The sequence below is a fragment of the Giraffa tippelskirchi genome, chromosome 5 (genome assembly GCF_054371585.1).
Source record: "Giraffa tippelskirchi isolate mGirTip1 chromosome 5, T2T-mGirTip1v1.2.pri, whole genome shotgun sequence".
Classification (NCBI taxonomy): domain Eukaryota; kingdom Metazoa; phylum Chordata; class Mammalia; order Artiodactyla; family Giraffidae; genus Giraffa; species Giraffa tippelskirchi.
Genome location: NC_137279.1, coordinates 165,762,074 through 165,785,155, shown reverse-complemented (window position 1 = coordinate 165,785,155; position 23,082 = coordinate 165,762,074). Strand labels below are relative to the sequence as shown.

Below are 23,082 nucleotides of genomic sequence, written 5' to 3'. Positions count from 1 at the left end.
TGTAAACTGGGATTAATAATAATGATGCCCATCTCAGTGGCTTACTGGGTTTCCCAGGTGGTGCAGTGGTAAAGAATCTGCCTGCCAATGCAGGAGATGCAGGAGACACAGTTTTGATCCCTGGGTCAGGAAGATCCCCTGGAGTAGGAAATGGCAACCAACTCCAGTATTCTTGCCTGAAAATTTTCATGGACAGAGGAGCCTGGTGGGCTACAGTCCATAGGGTCACAAAGGGTTGGGCATGACTTAGCACACACACACAGTGGGTTACGGCCTGGCACATGGTAAGGTATCTGTAAACATTAGCCATCATTAAACTGTAAAGTTTCTTTGGCTTGATCTGGAGCTATATCAACTCAGCACTAATTTTATTGCTCAAGCAAATCAGAAATCTCCATTAATGATTATACAGCATTTGATTGCCAAAATATGGGGAAATGGTTGAACTGTGAGTAAATGCAGTTTGGTCAATAAAATCTTTCAAAATATGGCTGGGATGGAGGAGGAGAGGAGAAGTGGCAGGGGTCCTTGGTGATAAAATATGAGGATGAATACAAAAGATGGACACATTTGACAAGCAAGAGGGGAATGGGAGCCCTGAGCAGAGCACAGAGGTGGGAAGGTGTAGCCGCCACAGGCTTTCCCAGAGTCAGAGGGAGATGGTCAAGTTATGTTAAGACCTGACCCATCCTGAAGACAGACTGCTGTTCTCCTCTGCTCTCGGTGTCATGTTCATATTGAACCCAAATCAGGACTTACAGAGATGAAGATGTGTTTCAGAAAGGGTTTGTGCAATATGGGTACCAGCTGGGACTCCCCATCCCTGGGAAGTCTGAGTAACCTTGACCAGAAGCTGAATTCCACAGCCTGTGACATCACAAGGCTTCTGCATGGTTTCTCTCTGCCTCTGATCACTTCTTCCACTTGCTGCTTTGTGCTGCTCCAAGTCAAAGCAGACACAAAGCCCAGTGCTTCCACCAAGTTCCACAAACAATACACAGACACTGATTCTTTCATGAACTTAGTAAAATGCTACTGATGAGAGATGGGGGCAGGTAATCCAGGTCCCGGGCACATCCCAGACACACAGCCTCTGCTTCCTCCCAGTTTTCTTTCCTCCATTTTCCTGGTCTCTTTCCTTCTCTTCCTTCTGTCCTGCACAAAAATTCCTCCCCATCTCACATAGGAGAGACAAACCAACCCCAGCCCAAGCACTTATCATTGTATTTTGCCAACAAAGATACTTTACCCATGTTAAGAGGAATTCTGGTCAAAATGTGTTCTCATTCACATTATAGTTATGCATATTAGGTCAATACAACATTTGTGACTCATTTTATGCAAAGCAGTGCTTACAAATAATACAGAATTATAAAAAATATTAAAATACTTACAAATAGTGGCCTATCAGTGGAATTTTGACACATCAGAACCCCAGTTGTGGTAAAGAGTTGGGACTAACAGGAGGGGAAAGGGGAGCTGTTGGGCTATACCCTCTAGGCCTACAAGCCCTGGACTTGCCCAGCCCCAAGCAGAAGAAAGAGCTGGGAGTCAGCGACAGAGACACCAATTGTTTACTAGATGGAGGATATTACACATCTGAAGCAAGAGTGTTCTGGAGCGACATCCCACTATGAATGGCAGACGGCAGGCAGGACATGGCAGCAGTCCTTGCTACTAAGGGGAGAAGGAGGTTACCAGCGATAGGGGGGATTGATGTCTCACTGGTTACCAGGGAAACCAGGGGAGGGACACATCCCTTACTACCACTTTGATAAGCTACCATAGATCTAAAGTTTAGAGCAAGCACTAGCTGGGGCTGAGGAAAAGTGTGTAGGCATTTACTGATTAGGCTCTATGATGAAGAGGGAAAGTTAGTCATGGGAAGAGGGTGTAGGTGAAGCAGTAAGGGTAATTCCTACAGGGGGAAGTACAGAGAGCAAGAAAACTGCCATCTTGGGTGGCCTGATCATACAGGAGGCAAGAAGCCATTGAAAAATCCTAGTAGGAGATTTATGCCGTTAGACTTAATGTCTTTCAGAAAGGTCACCCTAGATGAAATGACAGGAGGGAGACAAAAGTGGATTCAAGGAGACCACAAGCCGAAGACAAGAAGCTCTAAGATAAGGCGTGGTTGGTGGCAGTGGAATGAAGGGATGGATTCAGGAGGTAGAGCTTATGGAAGTGAGTGGTAAATGGATGTGGAAGTTGAGGGAAGGGAAGGATCAAGAATTAGGGTGACCAACTTACCCTGGTTAGCCTGGAATTTTACCAGTTTTTATTATAATAATTTTACTGGAGTACAGTTGATTTACAATGTTGTGTTGGTTTCAGGTGAACAGTAAAGTGAATTAATTATACATATACATATAACCACCCTTTTAAAGATTCTTTTCCCATATAGATCATTACAAAGTATTGAGTAGAGTTCTCTCTATATACAATAGATCCTTATTATCTATTTTATATATGTGTGCATGCTGAGTTGCTTCAGTCATGTCAGACTCTTTGCGACCCTATGGACTGTAGCCTGCCAGGCTTCTCTGTCCATTGGATTCTCCAGGCAAGACTATTAGAGTGGGTTTCCATGCCCTCCTCCAGGGGATCTTCCTGACCCAGGGATCAAACCTGCGTCTCTTACGTCTCCTGTGTTGGCAGGTGGGTTCTTTACCACTAGCGCCACCTGAGAAGCCCGTTTTATATATACTAGTGGTATACTGGCTTCCCCGGTGGCTCAGCAGTAACAAATCCACCTGCAATGCAGGAGTTGCAGGAGATATAGATTCGATCCCTGGGTTGGGAAGATCCCCTGAAGGACATGGCAACCCACTCTAGTATTCTTGCCTGGAGAATCCCATGGACAGAGGAGCCTGGTAGGCTACAGTCTATAGGGTCATAAAGAGTCTGACATGACTGAAGCGAACTTGGCATGCACCACACTGTGTATATGTCAATCTCAGTATCCTGATTTATCCCTCCCCCTTCTTTCCCAATAACCATAAGTTTGTTTTCTATGTCTGTGACTCTATTTCTGGTTTGTAAAGATGTTCATTTGCACCTTTTCTTTTTGGATTCCACATATAAAATAGATCATATGATATTTGTCTTTTTCTGTCTTACATCACTCAGTGTGATAATCTCTAGGTCCATCCATATTTCTGCAAATGGCATTAGTTCATTCTGTTTTATGGCCGAGTAATAGTCCATTGTATATACATACCATGTCTTCTTTATCCACTCCTCTGTCAATGGACATTTAGGTTACTCCCGTGTCTTGGCTGTTTTAAACAGTGCTGCAGTGAACGATAGGGTGCACGTATCTTCAAATTATGGTTATCTTTGGATATATGCCACAGAGTGGTATTGATGGATCATATGGTGGTGGGATTCTACCAATTTTAAAACTGAAAGTCCTATGTCTTGGCAACTTCCTAAGTCCCAAGGAAATTGAAATAGCCGATCATCTTTTAGGTGTGTTACTTGAGAGAGTGGCGTTTGGCAGGGCATTTACTGAGAGGAAGGTTATAGGAAGAGTCAGTTAGTGAGCGATAAAGTGGGAGAGGAAGTGGTGGAGGTGGTGTCTGGTGATAACAGAATCTTGAATATCCTGTATTTGAGATGCCTGTGGGATATCCAAATTAAGATAACAGTCTGGTGGTCAGATAAGAAGTCAAGATAGTCGATAAAGCTTTGATAACAAATAAAGAAACCACAACAACCGAGATCTAACAACAATAAAAAAACATTTTAAGTACTCTCCATTTTTTTGCCTGATTTAATCTTCCCAGTAACCCAAAGAGATCAGAATTATTATTGCCATTTTGTTGTTGTTGTTTTTCAATCCCTAAGTCATGTCTGACTCTTTGCAGCCCCGTGGACTGTAGCAAGCCAGGCTCCTCTGTTCTCCACTGTCTCCTGGAGTTTGCTCAAATTCATGTCTATTGGGAGAGTTATGCTATCTAACTATCTCATCCTCTGTCATCCCCTTCTCCTCCTGCCTTCAATCTTTCCCAGCATCAGGTTCTTTGCATCAGGTGGGCCAAGTATTGGAGCTTCAGCTTCAGCATTAGTCTTTCCAATGAATATTCAGAGTTAATTTCATTTAGGATTGACTAGTTTGATTTCCTTGCAGTCCAAGGGATTCTCAAGAGTCTTCTCCAGCATCACAATTTGAAAGTATCAATTCTTTGGTGCTCAGCCTTTTTTATGGTCCAACTCTCACATATGTACGTGACTACTGGAAAAACTATAACTTTGACTATATGAACCTTTGTCAGCAAAGTGATATCTCTGTTATGCTGCCTCTGATATGCTGTCAAGGTTTGTCATAGCTTTCCTTCCAAAGAGCAAGGGTCTTTTACTTTCATGGCAGCTATCATCACTGCAGTCCACAGTGATTTTGGAGCCTGAGAAAATAAAGTCTGTCACCGCTTCCACTTTTTCCCCTTCTATTTGCTATGAAGTGATGGGACTGGATGCCGTGATCTTAGTTTTTTGAATGTTAAGTTTCAAGCCATCTTTTTTCACTCTTTCACCCTCATCAAGAGGCTCTTTAGTTCCTCTTCACTTTCTGCCATTAGGGTGGTATCAACTGGATATCTGAGGTTGTGGATATTTCTCCCAGCAATCTTTTACCAGCTGTGATTCATCCTCCCTGGCATTTCTCATGATGTACTCTGTATAAGGGCTTCCCAGTTGGCACTAGTGGTACAGAATTCGCCTGCCAAGTCAGGAGATATAAGAGATACAGATTCAACCCCTTGGTTGGGAAGATCCCCCAGAGGAGGGCATGACAGCCTACTCCAGTATTCTTGCCTAGAGAATCCCATGGACAGAGGAGCCTGGTGGGCTATGGTCCATAGGGTCGCAAAGAGTTGGACATGACTGAAGCAACTTAGCATGCCCGCGCGTGTGCGCACGCGCGCACACACACACACACACACACACCCTGCATATAAGTTAAATAAAAAAGGTAACAATATACAGCCTTGTCACACTCGTTTCCCAGTCTGTTTTATGTCTGATTCTAACTATTGCTTCTTGACTTGCATACAGGTTTCTCAGGAGACAGGTAAGGTAGTCTGGTATTCCCATCTCTTTAAGAATTTTCCACAGTTTGTTGTGATACACACAGTGGCTTTAACATAGTCAATGAAGTAGAAGTAGATGTTTTTCTGGGACTCCTTTTCTTTCTCCATGATCCAACAATTGTTGGAAATTTGATCTCTGGTTCCTCTGCCTCTTCAAAAGCCAGCCTATGCATCTGGAAGTTCTCTGTTCATGTATTGCTGAAGCCTAGCTTGAAGGATTTTGAGCATTACTTGCTAGCATGTGAAATGAGCCCAATTTTACCACATTTGAACATTCTTTGGCATAACCCTTCTTTGGGATTGGAATGAAAACTGACCTTTTCCTATACTGTGGCCACTGCTGAATCTTCCAAATTTGCTGGCATATTGAGTATAGCACTACTTTGTCTTTTACGATTTTAAATAAAAATAGCTCAAGTGGAATTCCATCACCTCCACTAACTTTGTTATAATGCTTCCTAAGGCCCACTTGACTTCACACTCCATAATGTCTAGCTCTAGGCAAGTGACCACACCATTGTGGTTATCCAGATCATTAAGACCTTTCTTGTATATTTTTAATCAAGGGTACATTTGTTGGTTGGTTTGTTTGGGGGGGCGGGCATGGGAGGATCTTGAGCAAGTTCATTGGCTTATTTGAGGCAGAGGTGAGGCAGTAAGATTGAATATTAGAGAGAAGGCAGTGTACTCCAAGGGGCTGGGCCCCAGGGAGCAGGAGCTGATGAGGGAACAAGGAAAAGGGCCAAAGGAAGAGGAAGTATCTGGGTGTAGATATAAATTTCCTTGCAGATGGAGACAGTTTGGGGGTGCATACATTGGCACCTCTGTCTTCCTAAGAGGTCTTCAGAGTTTGTGTGTGTGTTAGACAGAGGTCCCAAATATTTTTGGCACCAGGGGCCAATTTCATGAATGACAATTTTTCCACGGACCAGGGATGGGGGTGCGAATGGTTTTGGGATGATTCAAGTGCGTTGTATTTATTGTACACTTTATTTCTAATCTAATGCAGCTGCTGATCTGACAGAAGGTAGCAGTACGTGACCTAGAGATTGGGGGCCCCTCTGTTAGGGGGTGGGCAATGATGGGAAGGACGGGGAGAGACAACTACAAATTAGCAAGAAGCTGTTGAAGTCTTGGTCAGCTGAGGTGGATGCCGTGAACCAGCTGGCCTGTGCTATTTTCTCCAGAAGCACTTGGGGTGCAGGGTATAGGAACCAGGAAGACCAACTGAGGCCATTGAGTCAAGACTGGAAGATTGGTGGGGAGGTAGAGGAGAGTCTCTTTCATGCCAAACAGCCATGTGCTGAACTTGGGTAGCAAGGAAGGAACAGAAAGGGGGTTGCTAGATGAGGAGATCAGGGAAGGCAATGGCACCCCACTCCACTACTCTTGCCTGGAGAGTCCCATGGACGGAGGAGCCTGGTGGGCTGCAGTCCATGGGGTCGCTAAGAGTTGGACACAACTGAAGCGATTTAGCAGCTAGCAGCAGATGAGGAGATAGTGGGGAAATCAAAGGCAAAGAAATTATGGTTTAGCCCATGTTTTCCTCCGTGCCAGAAAGGCTTGCAGTGGCAGTACCATCATGCTGCCTGGCCTTGAATAAGTAAGTTCACCTTTCTGTACCTCAGTTTCCCCATCTGTAAGACTACATAACCACTATGGTATTCTCCAGCTTTAACTGTATGATTGTGCAAACCAACATATTCCAGCCTCTTGGGGCCCTGGGTGAGCTATTTCTGTACCTTCTGTACTGGGGGTGTAGAATTAGTGTGTATCATTTCTGCTCAGAAGGCACTAACCCCGAGGAGGCACATGAGATGTGAGATTTCAGTTCATCAAGGCTGGGTGCCAGGTAATGGCCCAGATTTCACATTCAGGTCACTTTGCTTTAGGGGTCTCAGTAAATATTAACCAATGTACTGGATGACCTTGAGCAAGCTACTGAAACAATCCACCACTTGGTTAACTCAACCTCCATGGAGAAGCAAGTAACTACAAGCTCGTGGTGGCCATAAAAAAGTGTGACCCAGAATGGTTGGGAGGACGAACGTACAAACGGAAACGGTTATTCTTAGAAAGGCTGCTGCCTTGAGTTGGGTTCTCAGGAAGCACAGCCTGAGAGAGGGATTCTTGTCGAAGGGATTTACTGGGAGAATGCTCTCAGGAGAAGGAAGTGACGCAACTGACATAGGACAGAGGAGAAAAGTGAGGCCATTCTCCTCCAGAGCCTGGCTCCCGTTGGCTCCCACAGGGAAGCTCTAGAACACAAATTGCACTGCAGGGTTAGTCTCACCTCAGAGTAAGGGAGTGGGCCTTCTGTACCCAAATATCCATCAGTTATTGGTTGAAGTCTGGTGGACAGGTAGGGTGGAGGAGGGAGTTGTGTAGCCTCTCTGGTGAGGTTGCTCTTGTTTGGTCCAGGGCACTTCCATTCAGAAGAGGACAGTAGAATTTTGTCAGCAATATTCACATTCACTGGGTAGGAAAAGGGGCACCGATGAGATCCCACTATAGCTACCCTAGAAATGATAAACAGAGAATGTATCTTCAGGTCTGTGGAGGATGGAAAATGACATATTAGTAGTTAAGCGTAAAAAAAAAGGAAGTGGTAGCCCTAGCATCCATGCAGAATTAAAAGACTTAAAGATTGCATACATCAACTTACAAACATGACTTACATTCTAGTGGCAAAGCAGTAGCACTACCTTCATCCCTTCCACACGCTTAAACTTCCACATTTATTAAACTTCACATTGCCAGCAAAGAATCAATAACCTTAATATATAAAGAACTTCCACAACTCAATAAAAATGAAGCCATTTTTTTTTTTTTTTTTGCAGGAGACATGGGTTTGATCCCTGGTTTGGGAAGTATCCCTGGAGAAGGAAATGGCAAATATTCCTGCCTAGAGAACCACACAGACAGATGAGCCCAGTATGCTACAGTCCATGGGGTTGCAAAGAGTCGGATACGACTTAGCAACTGAACAACAACAAGAGGATATTAATCAACAATCTACTAAGGGGGAAATAAAAATAGCTAGAGGGTGTTTTAAAAAATATCATTCAACCTTGCTAATAATCAAAGAATCAGAAAGGAAGGGAATGTATAGATTTCTATCTATCAAATTAGAAAGATTTAAAAATGAGAGCACAAAAAGCTACCAAGGAAAGGAAAGATGGGTGCTCTCTACTCAGCTGGCAGGAGTGTAGATTAGCTCTTCTTAGAAAATAATTTTATAATCTGTTTCATGAGATTTAAAAATGTTTACATTCTTTGATTTGTACTTCTACTCCTAAGAATCATCCTAAGGAAATCATCCAAAGTCTTCACTGTAATCATAGAACAGAACAGAGAAACTGCTATGTGCTAGGCATTGTGCTAAGTGCATTACTATGCATTATTTTATATAATCTATACAACTGACTTATTAGGTGGGTACTTTCATTAAGTCCCTTTTTGCAAGAGGAAACAGAGGCTTAAGGAAGTTAAGTAAAGGTCATTTATTGTGAAAACGTGGAGAAGTTGGGATTATCTGACTCTAGTGTATAGACCTTTACGCTATGGACTCACTAATGCACTGGTCCAAGAAGAAGGTAAAAAGTCAGTCTTTTTACAACAAAATTAAATCAGCTGTGGAATTAATTAAAGAAACCTCTGCTAAAATTGGAGTAACCATAGGCTTGCAGGGGGAACTACCCACGCCCCACCCACACACATGTCAATTACTCTAAACAGGAAGAGATTTCTGCCTACAGCTCTGACAGGCAGGTGTTCTCTACAATCCACCAGGAAGAAGAAAACTCTGTGAGAGGACAGCCCAATCAATCAGAGACTGTAGCAGTTCAACCAATGAACAATCTCCATGCTTTGGACTCCCGGCTTCTTCCAGTGAACTTTTTGGTTATTACAGCCCTTCCAAACTGCCCCCTTTCCCTGTAAAAGCAAATTCCTTTTCTTTGTTCTCTGGACTTGCCTATGGTCCTTCCTCCTTGGTTCTCATATCTGGAATTGCATTTCCTTAGACCATTCCCAAATAAACTCACTTTTGCTTTAAATAACTGGCTATTATATTGTTAAAGTTGGCAGGGGCAAACTGTTCCTTGAACCATTGATCAGAGAGCCTTAGCAGAATTTGGATTTCTAATAAGTCATATTTAATTAGGTTTCCTGGGGCCATCACCTAGTCCTTTGAAAAGTTTTGTGATGAGTTTTATATAGAAGAGTTCTAGGCTTCTCTGTGCAAAATGGTGAAGTCAGCTACTGAGTTTGGCATCTTTTGGGGCTGAGGTAGCAGTCAACTGACAGTTTTATAACAACCTGCTACTGAAGAATCAATTGTAGAAACTTGTTTACTTGTCTCTCTCTCCTCCAAAATGTGAGCTCTGTAATAACAGAGACTATGTCTGTCTCATTGATTGAAATAACCTTAGAAGGTGCAAATGGATTATGGGCAGACCTCCAACAGTGTCTGCCAAGCTCTTGTGTGCATATAGGAAGACATGTCACAACAATGATCATTGCAGCAGCATTGTTGGTATTTGTAAAATATTTGGAAGGACATCTGGGTTGTTTCTAGCTTTGACTGTTTCAAATAAAGCAGCTATAAACATTTGTGTACAGGTTTTTATATGAACATAAGTTTTCATTTTTCTGCAATAAATGCCCGGGAAGGATATTTCTGGTTTGCATGGTAGTTGCATATTTAATTTCTAAAGAAATGGCCAACTGTTTTATGGAGTTGTGTATTATTTTACATCTGACCAACAATGTGTGAATGATCCAGTTTCTCTGGAAACTAGATCATTTGGCCTTCTTACCATTTTATTTCAGACATTTGAATAGATGTATAGCGATACCCACTATGGTTTTAATTTTCATCTCCCTAATGGTTAATAATGTCAAACATCTTTTTATATGCTTATTTACCATCTGTATACCCTCTTCACTCAATATGCCCACAAATTTGGAAAACTCAGCAGTGGCCACAGGACTGGAAAAGGTCAGTTTTCATACCAATCCCTAAGAAAGGCAATGCCAAAGAATGCTCAAACTACCACACAATTGCACTCATCTCACACGCTAGTAAAGTAATGCTCAAAATTCTCCATGTCAGGCTTCAGCAGTATGTGAACCATGAACTTCCAGATGTTCAGCCTGGTTTTAGAAAAGGCAGAGAAACCAGAGATCAAATTGCCAACATCCACTGGATCATTGAAAAAGCAAGAAAGTTCCAGAAAAATATCTATTTCTGCTTTATTGACTATGCTAAAGCCTTTGACTGTGTGGATCACAACAAACTGTGGAAAATTCTTCAAGAGATGGGAATACCAGACCACCTTACCTGTCTCTTGAGAAACCTGTATGTAGGTCAGGAAGCAACAGCTAGAACTGGACATGGAACAGCAGACTGGTTCCAAATAGGAAAAGGAATACGTCAAGGCTGTATATTGTCACCCTGCTTATTTAACTTATATGCAGAGTATATCATGAGAACGCTGGGCTGGATGAAGTACAAGCTGGAATCAAGATTGCCAGGAGAAATATCAATAACCTCAGATATGCAGATGACACCACCCTTATGGCAGAAAGTGAAGAAGAACTAAAGAGCCTGTTGATGAAAGTGAAAGAGGAGGGTGAAAAAGTTGGCTTAAAGCTCGACATTCAGAAAACTAAGATCATGGCATCCGGTCCCATCACTTCATGGCAAATAGATGGGGAAACAGTGGAAACAGTGTCAGACTTTATTTTTTTGGGCTCCAAAATCATTGCAGATGGTGACTGCAGCCATGAAATTAAAAGACGCTTGCTCCTTGGAAGGAAAGTTATGACCAATCTAGACAGCATGTTAAAAAGCAAAGACATTACTTTGCCAACAAACGTCCATATAGTGAAGGCTATGGTTTTTCCAGTGGTCATGTATGCATGTGAGAGTTGGACTATATAGAAAGCCGAATGCCAAAGAATTGATGCTTTTGAACTGTGGTGTTGGAGGATACTCTTGAGAGTCCCTTGGACTGCAAGGAGATCCAACCAGTCCATCCTAAACGAGGTCAGTCCTGAGTGTTCACTGGAAGGACTGATGTTGAAGCTGAAACTCTAATACTTTGGCCACCTTATGTGAAGAGCTGACTCATTGGAAAAGACCCTGATGCTGGGAAAGATTGAGGGCAGGAGGAGAAGGGGATGACAGAGGATGAGATGGCTGGATGGCATCACCGACTCGAAAGACATGAGTTTGGGTAAACTCCGGGAGTTGGTGATGGACAGGGAGGCCTGGCGTGCTGCAGTCCATGGGGTCGCAAAGAGTTGGACATGACTGATCGACTGAACTGAACTGAACTGAAACTGGCCTTGTATCCCTGGAATAAATCTTACTTGGTCATGGTATATAATCTTTTAATGTGTTACCAAATTCTGTTTGCTAATAGTTTAGCAATTTTTGCATCTATATTTATGAGGAATTTTGGTGTGTGAGGTTTTTTTTTTTGTATTGTTTTCATTAGGTTTTGGTATCAGGGTGATATTAACTTTATAAAATGGACTGAGAGATATTCTATTCTCTTCTATTTTCTGGAAGAGTTTTTGTAGAACTAGTGCTAATTCTTATTTAAACATTTGGTAGAATTGTCCAATGAAAACATATGGGCCTGGATGTTTGCTTTTGAATAGTTGAAATGAATTCAATTTCATTAATAGACAGAATTATGGAGACAGTAAAAAGATTGGTGATTGTCAGGGGTAGGAAGAGAGGGGTGAATAGGTGGTACAGAAGATATTTAGGACAGGGAAACTTCTGTATGATACTATAATGGTGGCTACCCATCACTAACAGTTGTCAGAACTTGTAGAATGTATGACACAAAGTGAACTCTGATGTGAATTATGGAATCTGGGTGATAATGATGTGTCAGCATAGGTTGCATTATTTATAACAAATGTACAACTCAAGTGGGGGATGTCTTAGGTGGCAAGGAGTAGGGTTGGCTATGGTTGTGTGGGGTGTATGTGAGAGCTCTGTACTTTCTGCTCAGTTTTGCTATAAGCTTAAAACTGCTCTAGAAAATAAGCTAAAAATATCCCGAGTCTGTGTAGTTGCAAAATGAGTAGTTTTACACCATTGTCCCCATCACTAGTGTTCAGCTGGTAACTCACATGGTGCTGTATTGGGCTGCCCTAATGAAGGCACCTCTGAGCTTCATTCTGTGAGTGACTGGCCTCCCTTGTGCCTAAGTCTGAGGCTGCCCTGGACTCACTGCAGTGTGATCTGCTATCCTTTAACCTCCCTCTTCCCCATGGCTTGATGGTAGGTCTGGAATCTTGGGACTAGACAGACTTGAGTGGCAGCCTGTCTAAGCCTCCTTCTCTTCATCTGTATAAGAGGGAATGCCACATATTTACGACACAAGGTCCTCTGGGCACTGCCTAGCACAAGGGTTAATGTTTTCCACTTGCTTTCTCCTCTCCCAATGGAGTGGCCTAGGGTGGCCGACTCTAGAAGGGCAGCCCTTTCAGAGTAAGATGAAAGGAGACCAGTGAGGGAAAGAGGATGAAGAGTGATGACCTCTGATGACCTGCTCACAGTAGCCAGGCCAGCCAGCGCCCTTTCCCACGGCCGACGCACTTCTCAAGACATGTTGTGTTCCTGGGTTCCCTTGAGGGTGGGGGTGGGAACAGGGAGCGCAGGGGGTGACTGGGGAAGGATGTTGTTTTTCAACTGACAAGAGTGACTCCGTTTCCGATTCTCACAGGCGACCTGAATGCCCATCACATCGGGTAGGGAGAGCTGCCCAGATCCGACACTAAGCCCTTGTCGAAGCGGCTGGCAGGCCCCTGGGGTGAGGGGCTGCCTGCGGGCCTGTGGAGGCTGAATGAATTTAGAGCCTGTGAATGAGGCGGTGTTGGCAACCCTTGAGACAAACTCCCTCTTTGTTCCTGAGCTGTACCTCCCAGACAAGGGCAGTGCCAGCTTTCTCACTCCATCCTGTCCACATTCTCTGGCCCAACTCAGCTGTGAGGATAGGCACAGAGGCTCCCATACTTTAAACCCTAAAAAGAATAATCAGTTAATTTGTGTCTCGGAGACCCACAAGCAGCCAGCAGCCTGCACGGCTGGGGTCATAGAGCTGAGAGATGCCCAAGACAGCAGTTTTCAAACATTTTTGACTGTAGCCTTTAGTGAGAAATAAATTTTGCATCATGACCCAGTCATACACACAGACACTGTCATGTACACTCTCACGCATAATTTAAACATTAAAAAAGGAAATAGTATCAGAGTGCAGTGAAGATAAATATTGTTTGGCGGAACTTGCTTTTCTATGTCATTGAAAGGAAAGGTATATTCATTTCAACACACGTTGGGTGTGTGTGTGTGTCTCGGATCATAATATAAATCGTCTTTCTGGCTATGGATGGTGGTAAAAAAAGAAAAAAAGGTTGAGAAACACTTGTCTGGATCATTGTTTCCCAACTGTATATTAAATCACCAGCCTGGAGAGGGACGAAATATGTGTGCTTATTAAAAGCCCTGAAAATTTCTGTAGTGAAGACATTGCTGGTTGCCTTGTAAGATTGTATCCAAAAAATTTCTCCTGCTAAAAATGTTCGAAAACTGCAAGTTTAGTTTAACTTGCTCACATGATGATTGGAGAAACTGAGGCCCAAAGATGGGAAGGGACTGCCCCAAGGTCACCCAGTGAAGTCATGTTAGATCTGGGACTCAGTGTTGCTGAGTTCTTGACTGTGACCTTCTGACCTCACCTGCAGGGTCAGATAAATACCCTGGTTCTGAGGACTAGGGTGGGGCATCAGAAGGTCAGTCTGGATGTATCCTTTGTCCCTTGCTCTCTGCTGCCCTTTTTGAGAATGGTTTGACTACTCTGTATTTGAGTTTCCTCATCTGTAAGATAGTAAATAAGAATACTACCTTGAAAGAGTAGTATGAGATAATATGGGCTTTATAGGTGGTGCTAGTGATAAAGAACCAACCTGCCAATGCAGGAGACATAAGAGACATGGGTTTGATCCCTGTGTCAGGAAGATCCCCTGGAGGAAGGCATGGCAACCCACTTCAGTATTCTTGCCTGAAGAATCCCATGGACAGAGGAGCCTGGTGGGCTACAGTCCATAGCGTTGCAAAGATTCAGACATGACTGGAGTGACTTAGCATGCACGCACATATAAGATAATATATGATACTTCTTTGAAAAGTCAGATATTTTATAACAAATATAAGAAACTTACTTTTTTTCTCTAAGCCTCAGAAGTGAGTTTCTCTACATAGTTCCACTAACCCTATTTTGTTGCAACTTAATGAAAATTTTTTTCTGTTGTCCAACTCTGAGAAAAGTCACTCATTTGCTCTATTTAAAAAGAGTAAAAATGTTTAGGAATTCCTCTTTTGTTCAACTAAAACTGTCTTCTTGTTTTCCCAGAAGTAGCTTTTCTTAGACTATATTCCCACCAACAAAGAATAGCTACTTCTCATCCACAGAGGTTGAAAGTAAAGTTGTTTTGCACCTAACAGTATCTGAATATCATACTGCTTGTGAAGTTGAAGGGCCAGGCTGAAATGGTGTGTGATTGCTGTACTTCTGGAGCCCGTCATTGTCGCCACCTTGCTCCTTGTCCCTGGAAACTCACTTCCAGGGACTTCCTTGCCTCTTGATTTCTGGTTGAGTTTGGCTGGCAGGAGCTCAGAGGGTGGAGGACAGTGGGCTGGGGTATTTATTTTTTTGGCTTCCTCTCTTTACCAAGGGAGTCCTTCCCACCCAGCCTGCCTTGTCTCTGGGTCTCATACCCACTCCCTTGTCTGGCTTTGGCCTGCAGGTAAATGTCTGTCCACTGTTCCTTGAGGTTTCTTCACACCCTGACTGTAACTGTAGTAATTTCTTTTTTTTTTCAATTGGAGGATAATTGCTTTACAATGTTGTGTTGGTTTCTGCTGTACAACAACACATATCAGTCATAATTATATGTATATGTACATGTATATATATATATATATTCCTCCTCCCCCACCCAGAGCCTCCCTGCTCTCTCCCATCCCACCTCTCTCAGTTCAGTTCAGTTCAGTCGCTCAGTTGTGTCCGACTCTTTGTGACCTAATGGACTGCAGCACGTCAGGCTTCCTTGTCCATCACCAACAGCTTGCTCAAACTCATGTCCATCGAGTCAGTGATGCCATCCAACCATCTCATCCTCTATCATCCCTTCTCCTCCTATCTTCAATCTTTCCCAACATCAGGGTCTTTTCCAATGAATCAGTTCTTCGCATCAGATAGCCAAAGTATTGGAGCTTCAGCTTTAGCATCAGTCCCTTCAATGAATATTCAGGACTGAATTTTTTGAGGATCGACTGGTTTGACCTCCTTGCAGTCCAAGGGACTCTCAAGAGTCCTCTCCAACACCACAGTTCAAAAGCATCAATTCTTCAGCGCTCAGCTTTCTTTATACTCCAACTCTCACATCCATACATGACCACTGGAAAAACCACAGCCTTGACTAGACAGACCTTTGTTGGCAAAGTAATGTCTCTGCTTTTTAATATGCTGTCTAGGTTGGTCATTACTTTCCTTACTGTCTAGGTTAGTCATAACTTTTCTTCCAAGGAGCAAGTGTCTTTTAATTTCATGGCTGCAGTCACCATCTGCAGTGATTTTGGAGCCCCCCCAAATAAAGTCTGTGATTGTTTCCATTGTTTCCCCATCTATTTGCCATGAAGTGATGGGACTGCATGCCATAATCTTAGTTTTCTGATTGTTGAGTTTTAAGCCAACTTTTTCACCCTCCTCTTTCACTTTCATCAAGAGGCTCTTTAGTTTTTCTCCACTTTCTGCCATAAGGGTGGTGTCATCTGCATATCTGAGGTTATTGGTATTTCTCCTGGCAATCTTGATTCCAGCTTGTGCTTCATCCAGCCTGGCATCTCACATGATGTACTCTGCATATAAGTTAAATAAGCAGGGTGACAATATACAGCCTTGACTTATTCCTTTCCCAATTTGAACCAGTCTATTGTTCCATGTCCAGTTCTAACTGTTGCTTCTTGACTTGCATACAGATTTCTCAGAAGGCAGGGCAGGTGGTCTGTTATTCCCATCTCTTTAGGAATTTTCCATCGTTTGTTGTGATCCACACAGTCAAAGGCTTTGGCATATTCAGTAAAGCCGAAGTAAATGTTTTTCTGGAACTCTCTTGCTTTTTTGATGATCCAACAGATGTTGGCAATTTGATCTCTGGTTCCTCCACCTTTTCTAAATCCAGCTTGAACATCTGGGAGTTCATGGTTCACGTTGAAGCCTGACTTGGAGAATTTTGAGCATTACTTTGCTACTGTGTGAGATGAGTGTAATTGTGTGGTCGTTTAAACATTCTTTGGCATTGCCTTTCTTTGGGATTGGATTGAAAACTGACCTTTTCCAGTCCTGTGGCCACTGCTGAGTTTTCCAAATTTGCTGGCATATTGAGTGCAGCACTCACAGCATCATCTTTTAGGATTTGAAATAGCTCAACTGGAATTCCATCACCTCCACTAGCTTTGTTCGTAGTGATGCTTCCTAAGGCCCACTTGACTTCGAATTCCAGGATATCTGGCTCTAGGTGAGTGATCACACCATCATGGTTATCTGGGTCATGAAGATCTTTTTTGTATAGTTCTTCTGTGTATTCTTGCCACCTCTTCTTAATACCTCTTCCTACCCCTCTAGGTCATCACAGAGCACCAGGCTGGGATGCCTGTGTTACATAGCAGCTTTCCACTAGTTATCTATTTTATACATGATAGTGTATATCATGCTACTTTCTCAATTTGTCCTACCCTCTTCTTTCCCCACTGTGTCCTCTAGTCTGTTCTCTGTCTGTGTCTCCATTTCTTCCCTGTAAATAGGTTCATCAATACTATTTTTCTAGATTCTCTATATATGTGTTAATATACAGTATTTGTTTTTTTCTTTCTGATTTACTTCAATCTGTATAACAAGCTCTAGGTTTATCCACCTCACTACAGCTGACTTAAATTTGTTCTTTTTTAGGGCTGAGTAATATTTCATTGTATATATATATATATATATATATATATATATATATATATATATATATATATATGGCACATTTTCCTTATCCATTCATCTGTCAGTGGATGTCTAGGTTACTTCTTTGTCCCAGCTATTGTAAATAGTGCTGCAATGAACATTTGGGTACAAGTGTCTTTTTGAATGTTGTTTTTCTCAGGATATATGCCCAGTAGTGGGATGGGTGGGTCATATTGTAGTTTTTTCCTAGTTTGTTAAGAAATTTCCGTACTGTTCTCCCACCAATGTAACTGTTGTAATCTTTTTTATCAACTTTCCTTAAGATACATCTGTTTTCTGCTCCAACCTTGACTTATACATTGTTTCATATACATATTCTCACAATATAGCATATTTTCTTGCCCTTTTACCATTTAGTGTCCTGACACCTGTTAAAGTATAGAAAACTCTCATTTTTCTTTCTTTTGCATTCCTTGTGTTGAGAGAGGTGAGTAGGCCTTCACCTTGAGATGATTCAAAAACCAACTAGTGCTTGAACCCTACCCTGAGGTTTGTATTCTTGGGTCTGGGCGGGACCCCGAGTTATAGTATCAGGAACTCTACATGGGAGCCGCTGATGTGGGGAAGGGCATCTGGCTCTGTAATTAGTTTCTGTGGGACCATAGGTGAGTCCTTTGCTCTGAGCTTCAGTGCCCCTCCTGAACTGTGCGTGTGTGCGTGTGTGTTGGTCGTTGACTCTGGCTCTGGATCCTCTATTAGTGTCTCTAATGCTGATCTCGGTTAAACAACACAAGAAATGCTAATCTCAGCAAGAGAACTTTGGTTCTGACCAAATAGGGGAAGGAGTATGTCAAGGCTGTATATTGTCACCCTGCTTATTTAACTTGTATGCAGAGTACATCATGAGAAACGCTGGGCTGGATGAAGCACAAGCTGGAATCAAGACTGCTGGGAGAAATATCAATAACCTCAGATATGCAGATGACACCACCCTTATGGCAGAAAGCAAAGAAGAAGAGCCTCTTGATGAAAGTGAAAGAGGAGGGTGAAAAAGTTGGCTTAAAACTCAACATTCAGAAAACTAAAATCATATCATCTGGTCCCATCACTTCATGGCAAATAGATGGGGATACAGTGGAAACAGTGACAGACTTTATTTTTCTGGGCTCCAAAATCACTGCAGATGGTGATTGTAGCCATGAAATTAAAAGACGCTTGCTCCTTGGAAGAAAAGTTATGACCTACCTAGACAGCATATAGAAAGCAGAGGCATTACTTTGCCAACAAAGGTCCATCTAGTCAAAGCTACAGTTTTTCCAGTAGTCGTATATGGATGTGAGAGTTGGATTATAAAGAAAGCTGAGCGCCAAAGAATTGATGCTTTTCAACTGTGGTGTTGGAGAAGACTCTTGAGAGTCCTTTGGACTGCAAAGAGATCCAATCAGTCCATCGTAAAGGAAATCAGTCCTGAATATTCGTTGGAAGGACTGATGCTGAAGCTGAAACTCCAATACTTGGCTACCTGATGGGAAGAGCTGACTCGTTGGAAAAGACCCTGATGCTGGGAAAGATTGAAGGTGGGAGGAGAAGGGAATGACAGAGGATGAGATGGTTGGATGGCATCACTGACTCAATGGACATGAACTGGAGCAGGCTCCGGGTGTTGGTAATAGACAAGGAAGCCTGGCATGCTGCAGTCCATTGGGTCACAAAGAGTCGAACATGACTGAGCCACTGAACTGAATGGAACTGAACTGATGTGCACCACTGCCCTCTTGTGGACAGCAGCACATCTGTGACGGTGGCTGAAGTTTCACTTCATAGCCCCTGTCACCTGCTGTCAGGACAGAATGGGGCCTCGAGATGTGGTTTAATCAATAGGAAAGACTGCCCTTGACTACTCTCAGAAGACAATCATCTTCTTTCTCTAACCACCTTTAGTAAGGACCTCCTCCTGGTTCTGGTACATTCTTATTTCAGGAGTTTGTTAATTTGTTTAGGATTAGCTCTCCATGATGAGGGGATGAGGTGAATGAACAGCTTTGTAGAATAACCATGATTTCAAATAAGGCAGAGCATTTAGGGAAAAAACCCCAGTGACCACAAATTAGTCCCTGGGAGGCACAGCCAGAGAACAGAGTGGCCTAGTTCTGGGGATTAAGGAGCAAAATTTCTGGGTTCAGCTGCATTGCTGAGAATGCCCCACGCACCTTCCTCCTAGACACCCCCAAACCTCTCCTAAAGTGTCCCCTCCTGGAGAGCCCCTTGTGTGGCTTCAGCCTCCTCTTTTTTTTATTTAGGTATCTGTGCTGGGTCTTATTTGAAGCATGCAGGATCTTTGGTGCCATTTGCAAGATCTTTAATGCCCAGCATGCAGGGCAGGATCTAATTCCCCCACCAAGGATTGAACCTGAATCCCCTGCATTGAGAGTGTAGAGTCTTAACCACCAGACCACTAGGGAAGTCCCTCAGCTTCCTCTTGCCCCCATCTTCTGAGCCTTGTCTCAGCCCCTCCTCTGAGCACCTTCCTGCCTCTGATTTCTACCCCCACTTCCACTCCTCTATTCCTTTCGTGCAATCTGCTTTCCTTGACCCTTTCACAGTAACAGCGGTAGCAGTTTAATAGCGTTTTTCATCAAACAATTTATGCGATATATTGCTCATTAATTATTAGTATATTTTATCTAATTATTTTTAGGGATGATATAAGATGAAGAGTGGGGCTTCCTAGATGGCTCAGTGGTAAAGCATCTGCCTGCCAAGGAGACACCACAGATGTGGCTTCTATCCCTGGGTCAGGAAGATTCCCTGGAGGTGGGAATGGCATCACACTCTGGTATTTTTTTTTTTTTTGGCTTATCTATTTATTTCTTTTTAAAATATTTATTTCTTTTTAGTTGATTGATGATTGTTTTACAATATTGGTTTGATTTCTGTCATACATCAACATAAATTAACCATAGGTGTACATATGTCCCCTCTCTCTTGACCCACTCCAGTATTCTTGCTTGGAAAATTCCATGGACAGAGGAGCCTGGTGGGCTACGGTCCAGGGGGTCGCAAGAGTTGGATACGACTGAGCACACATGCGTGGTAAGATAAAGACTATGTGCATTAATCATGAGTGTATTTTATTTTTTAAATCGAAGTATAGTTGATTTACAATATTTATTTCAGATATACAGCATAGTGATTCAGTATTTTTACAGATTATATTTCTTTACCACTGAAAATCAGGGTCAGTGGAGTCTCTCCTTGATTGATTGTCCCAATAAACAGCTTTTCAGAAAAAAAAAGTTATTACAAGATAATGGCTATAATCCTCTGTGCTATCCAATGTTTCCTTGTTGCTTACCTATTGTATACATAGTAGTTTGTATCTCTTAATCCCATACCCCTACTTTTTTCTTCTCCCCTCATCAGTGTATTTCATATTAAACAACTTTTTATGATTTTGGATAAGGGCTGTATAAGAAAAAAGGCTAAATGTGTTCCTAAAAAGTGGATACAATTTTTACTACTTAAATTTACACTAAACAATTTTTTGTGCCATATTTGGAAAACTTTTAACAATGATTTTGGGTTGTTCACGATCCGTCTCATCATTCCTGCACTGCCATTAACTGGGTTTAATATGAGTCCATTCACTCATTCAATGGTGGTTTTCCTTGAGCACCTACTTTGTGGCAGACATGGTTCTAGACTCTGGGGAGACAGCAAGGAAGAAAACCATCTCTCCTTTCATAAAGCTCAGATTCTGATGGGAAGCAAACATATATAGTTTGATAGACTGGATCTTATTTCATCTGCCTCAACAGGTCCTTCTCGTGTTTTGAAAGTAGGAACAAGTCCCCAATCTCCTTCTATTTCACCATCTCCAACATGTGATTTTTGGGACAGTTTTTGGGAGAACTTGGCTATTTATTAGCAACGCCTTATGACTGAGTTTAATTAACCGTCACAATCCGGTAACTTTTCTAGTAGCTGACATCACGATATACCAAGAGGAAGAAAGGAATGCTGCCTTCCAAGGCTGAACTAGTTGTCACAGGGCCACTGGCCCTTGTGCAAGGTGTGAGAGGAAGTCACACTGCACGTACTGCATTGGGGCGGTTTAGCATGGTGTCCAGAGCATGGCTCTGAGGACTCATGGACCCGGGTCCACATTCTGCTTTTGCTATGTGTATATCTATATGGCTTTGGGCAGATGACTCAACATATCTGAAGTCTATTCTCTGCCGGTTCCCACTCCTACCTGCTGTGCAATGAGGAAAGTGATATATCAGAAGCTGGGAGTGATCAGTCAATGAGATTTTATACATGTATGTGTGTAGATACAAGGCTTGGTATAATGAGTGCCTGGCAGAAGCCTCAATGAATGGTAGCTGTTATTGCTAAGTATAATTGAGTGTTATTACTTCCCTCCTATTAGCTTCCTTGAGGTATGATTGACAAATAAAAATTGTATACATTGAAAGTAAAGAGCATAATGTTTTGGTATATGTATACATTGTGAAACAATTACTCTGATCAAGCTGATTAACATATCCATCCCCTCACATAGTTGCCACTGTGTGTGTGTTTGTGTGGTGAGACCACTTGAAATATATATTCTCTCAGAAAATTTCGAATATAGAATATGCAGTTATCAACCATCGCTACGGGCTGTTTCCTCTAGTCACTATACTGTAGATTTGGTGTCCAGAATTCATGCATCTTATAACTGAAAGCTTGTATAATTTGACAAGCATCTCTCCATTTTCCCCAGCCCCCAGTCCCTGGTAACCAACACCTACTCTATTACTATGATTTTAACTATTCTAGATAACACATATTAAATGATATCATGCAGTATATGTTAGTGTTTCTTAACTTTTACATATAATGGGAACTTGATAAATTCTACTGTAATTAGAAAGCATATAGCATACAGTTTGACAAATGCTGAGGCAAAGGAAATAGAGGTTGATACAGTTACATATAGCAGGGACACCTGAAAGTCTAGGCAGACTTCCTGGAGGAGGAGTAAGTTTTTACAGAGAAGACTCATCAGTGGACAGGACAGATGCCAATGTAATTGAGTAAATGTTATGAGGGAGGAGAGCTTGGTTCGTAAGGAGCCTGGCAAAGTATAATGGCTCTGCACCATGAAGTTATGGATGTGTGAAGTTAAGGGTGTGCTGCCTGCTTAAGCTCATTCCTATCAGACCTGGATTTGAGTCTTCTTTTGCTGCTTAACAATTTTGTTGCTTAGATGTCAGGTCGTGTCCAATTCTTTTGTGACCCCTTGGACTGTAGCCCGCCAGGCTCCTCTGTCCGTGGGATTTCACAGGCAAGAATACTGGAGTGGGTTGCCATTTCCTTCTCAAGAGGATCCTGCCAGTTCAGGGATCGAACCCACGTCTCCTGCATTACAGGCAAATTCTTTACCACTGAGCCACCAGGGAAGCTCACTTAAAAATTTTACCTTGGGCTGGATACTAAATTTCTTTCAGTATCAGTTTTCTCATCCTTACAATAGAGATAAAAATCCCTGCCTGGCAGGATCAACATGAAGCTATCTGAAGTACATCAGGTACAATCAAGCAATTAATAAAAGGCAGGTGTCAGGGTTCTGCTAGTGTGAGTGGTTTCAATCTCCAGGTGTGAGTTCTTACAATGTCACATTGGGCCTCTGGCCCACAGAGAGACTCTGAGGTCATTCTACCACTGCAAAACACCCAGGAGGCAGCAGGTGGAGAGGACAAGAATAGCCAGGAGCCCTGACAGGAGGCACCTGTAAGTGTGGTATACGCTGTGGCTGAGGCAGAGCCCAGCAAGCTGGTGTATGCTGCAGGGTGCACGTGCAGAGCTCCAGGTGGGATGATTTGGACCTTCCCAGCTCTGCACACAGAGAAGGCAATGGCAACCCACTCCAGTACTCTTGCCTGGAAAATTCCATGGACGGAGGAGCCTGG

The 23,082-nt window shown here is 42.7% G+C and overlaps 1 long non-coding RNA gene across 1 annotated transcript in view; it reads left to right on the top strand.

The window, feature by feature from the left end:
* Positions 1 to 9,148, top strand: part of LOC145506981 (uncharacterized) — a 42,904-nt gene extending 33,756 nt beyond the window's left edge. The window contains exons 2-3 of the long non-coding RNA XR_014054483.1: positions 7,931 to 8,024; positions 8,883 to 9,148. This is a non-coding gene — a long non-coding RNA (uncharacterized LOC145506981). The remainder of the gene's footprint in view (positions 1 to 7,930; positions 8,025 to 8,882) is intronic.
* Positions 9,149 to 23,082: the final 13,934 nt, after the last annotated feature.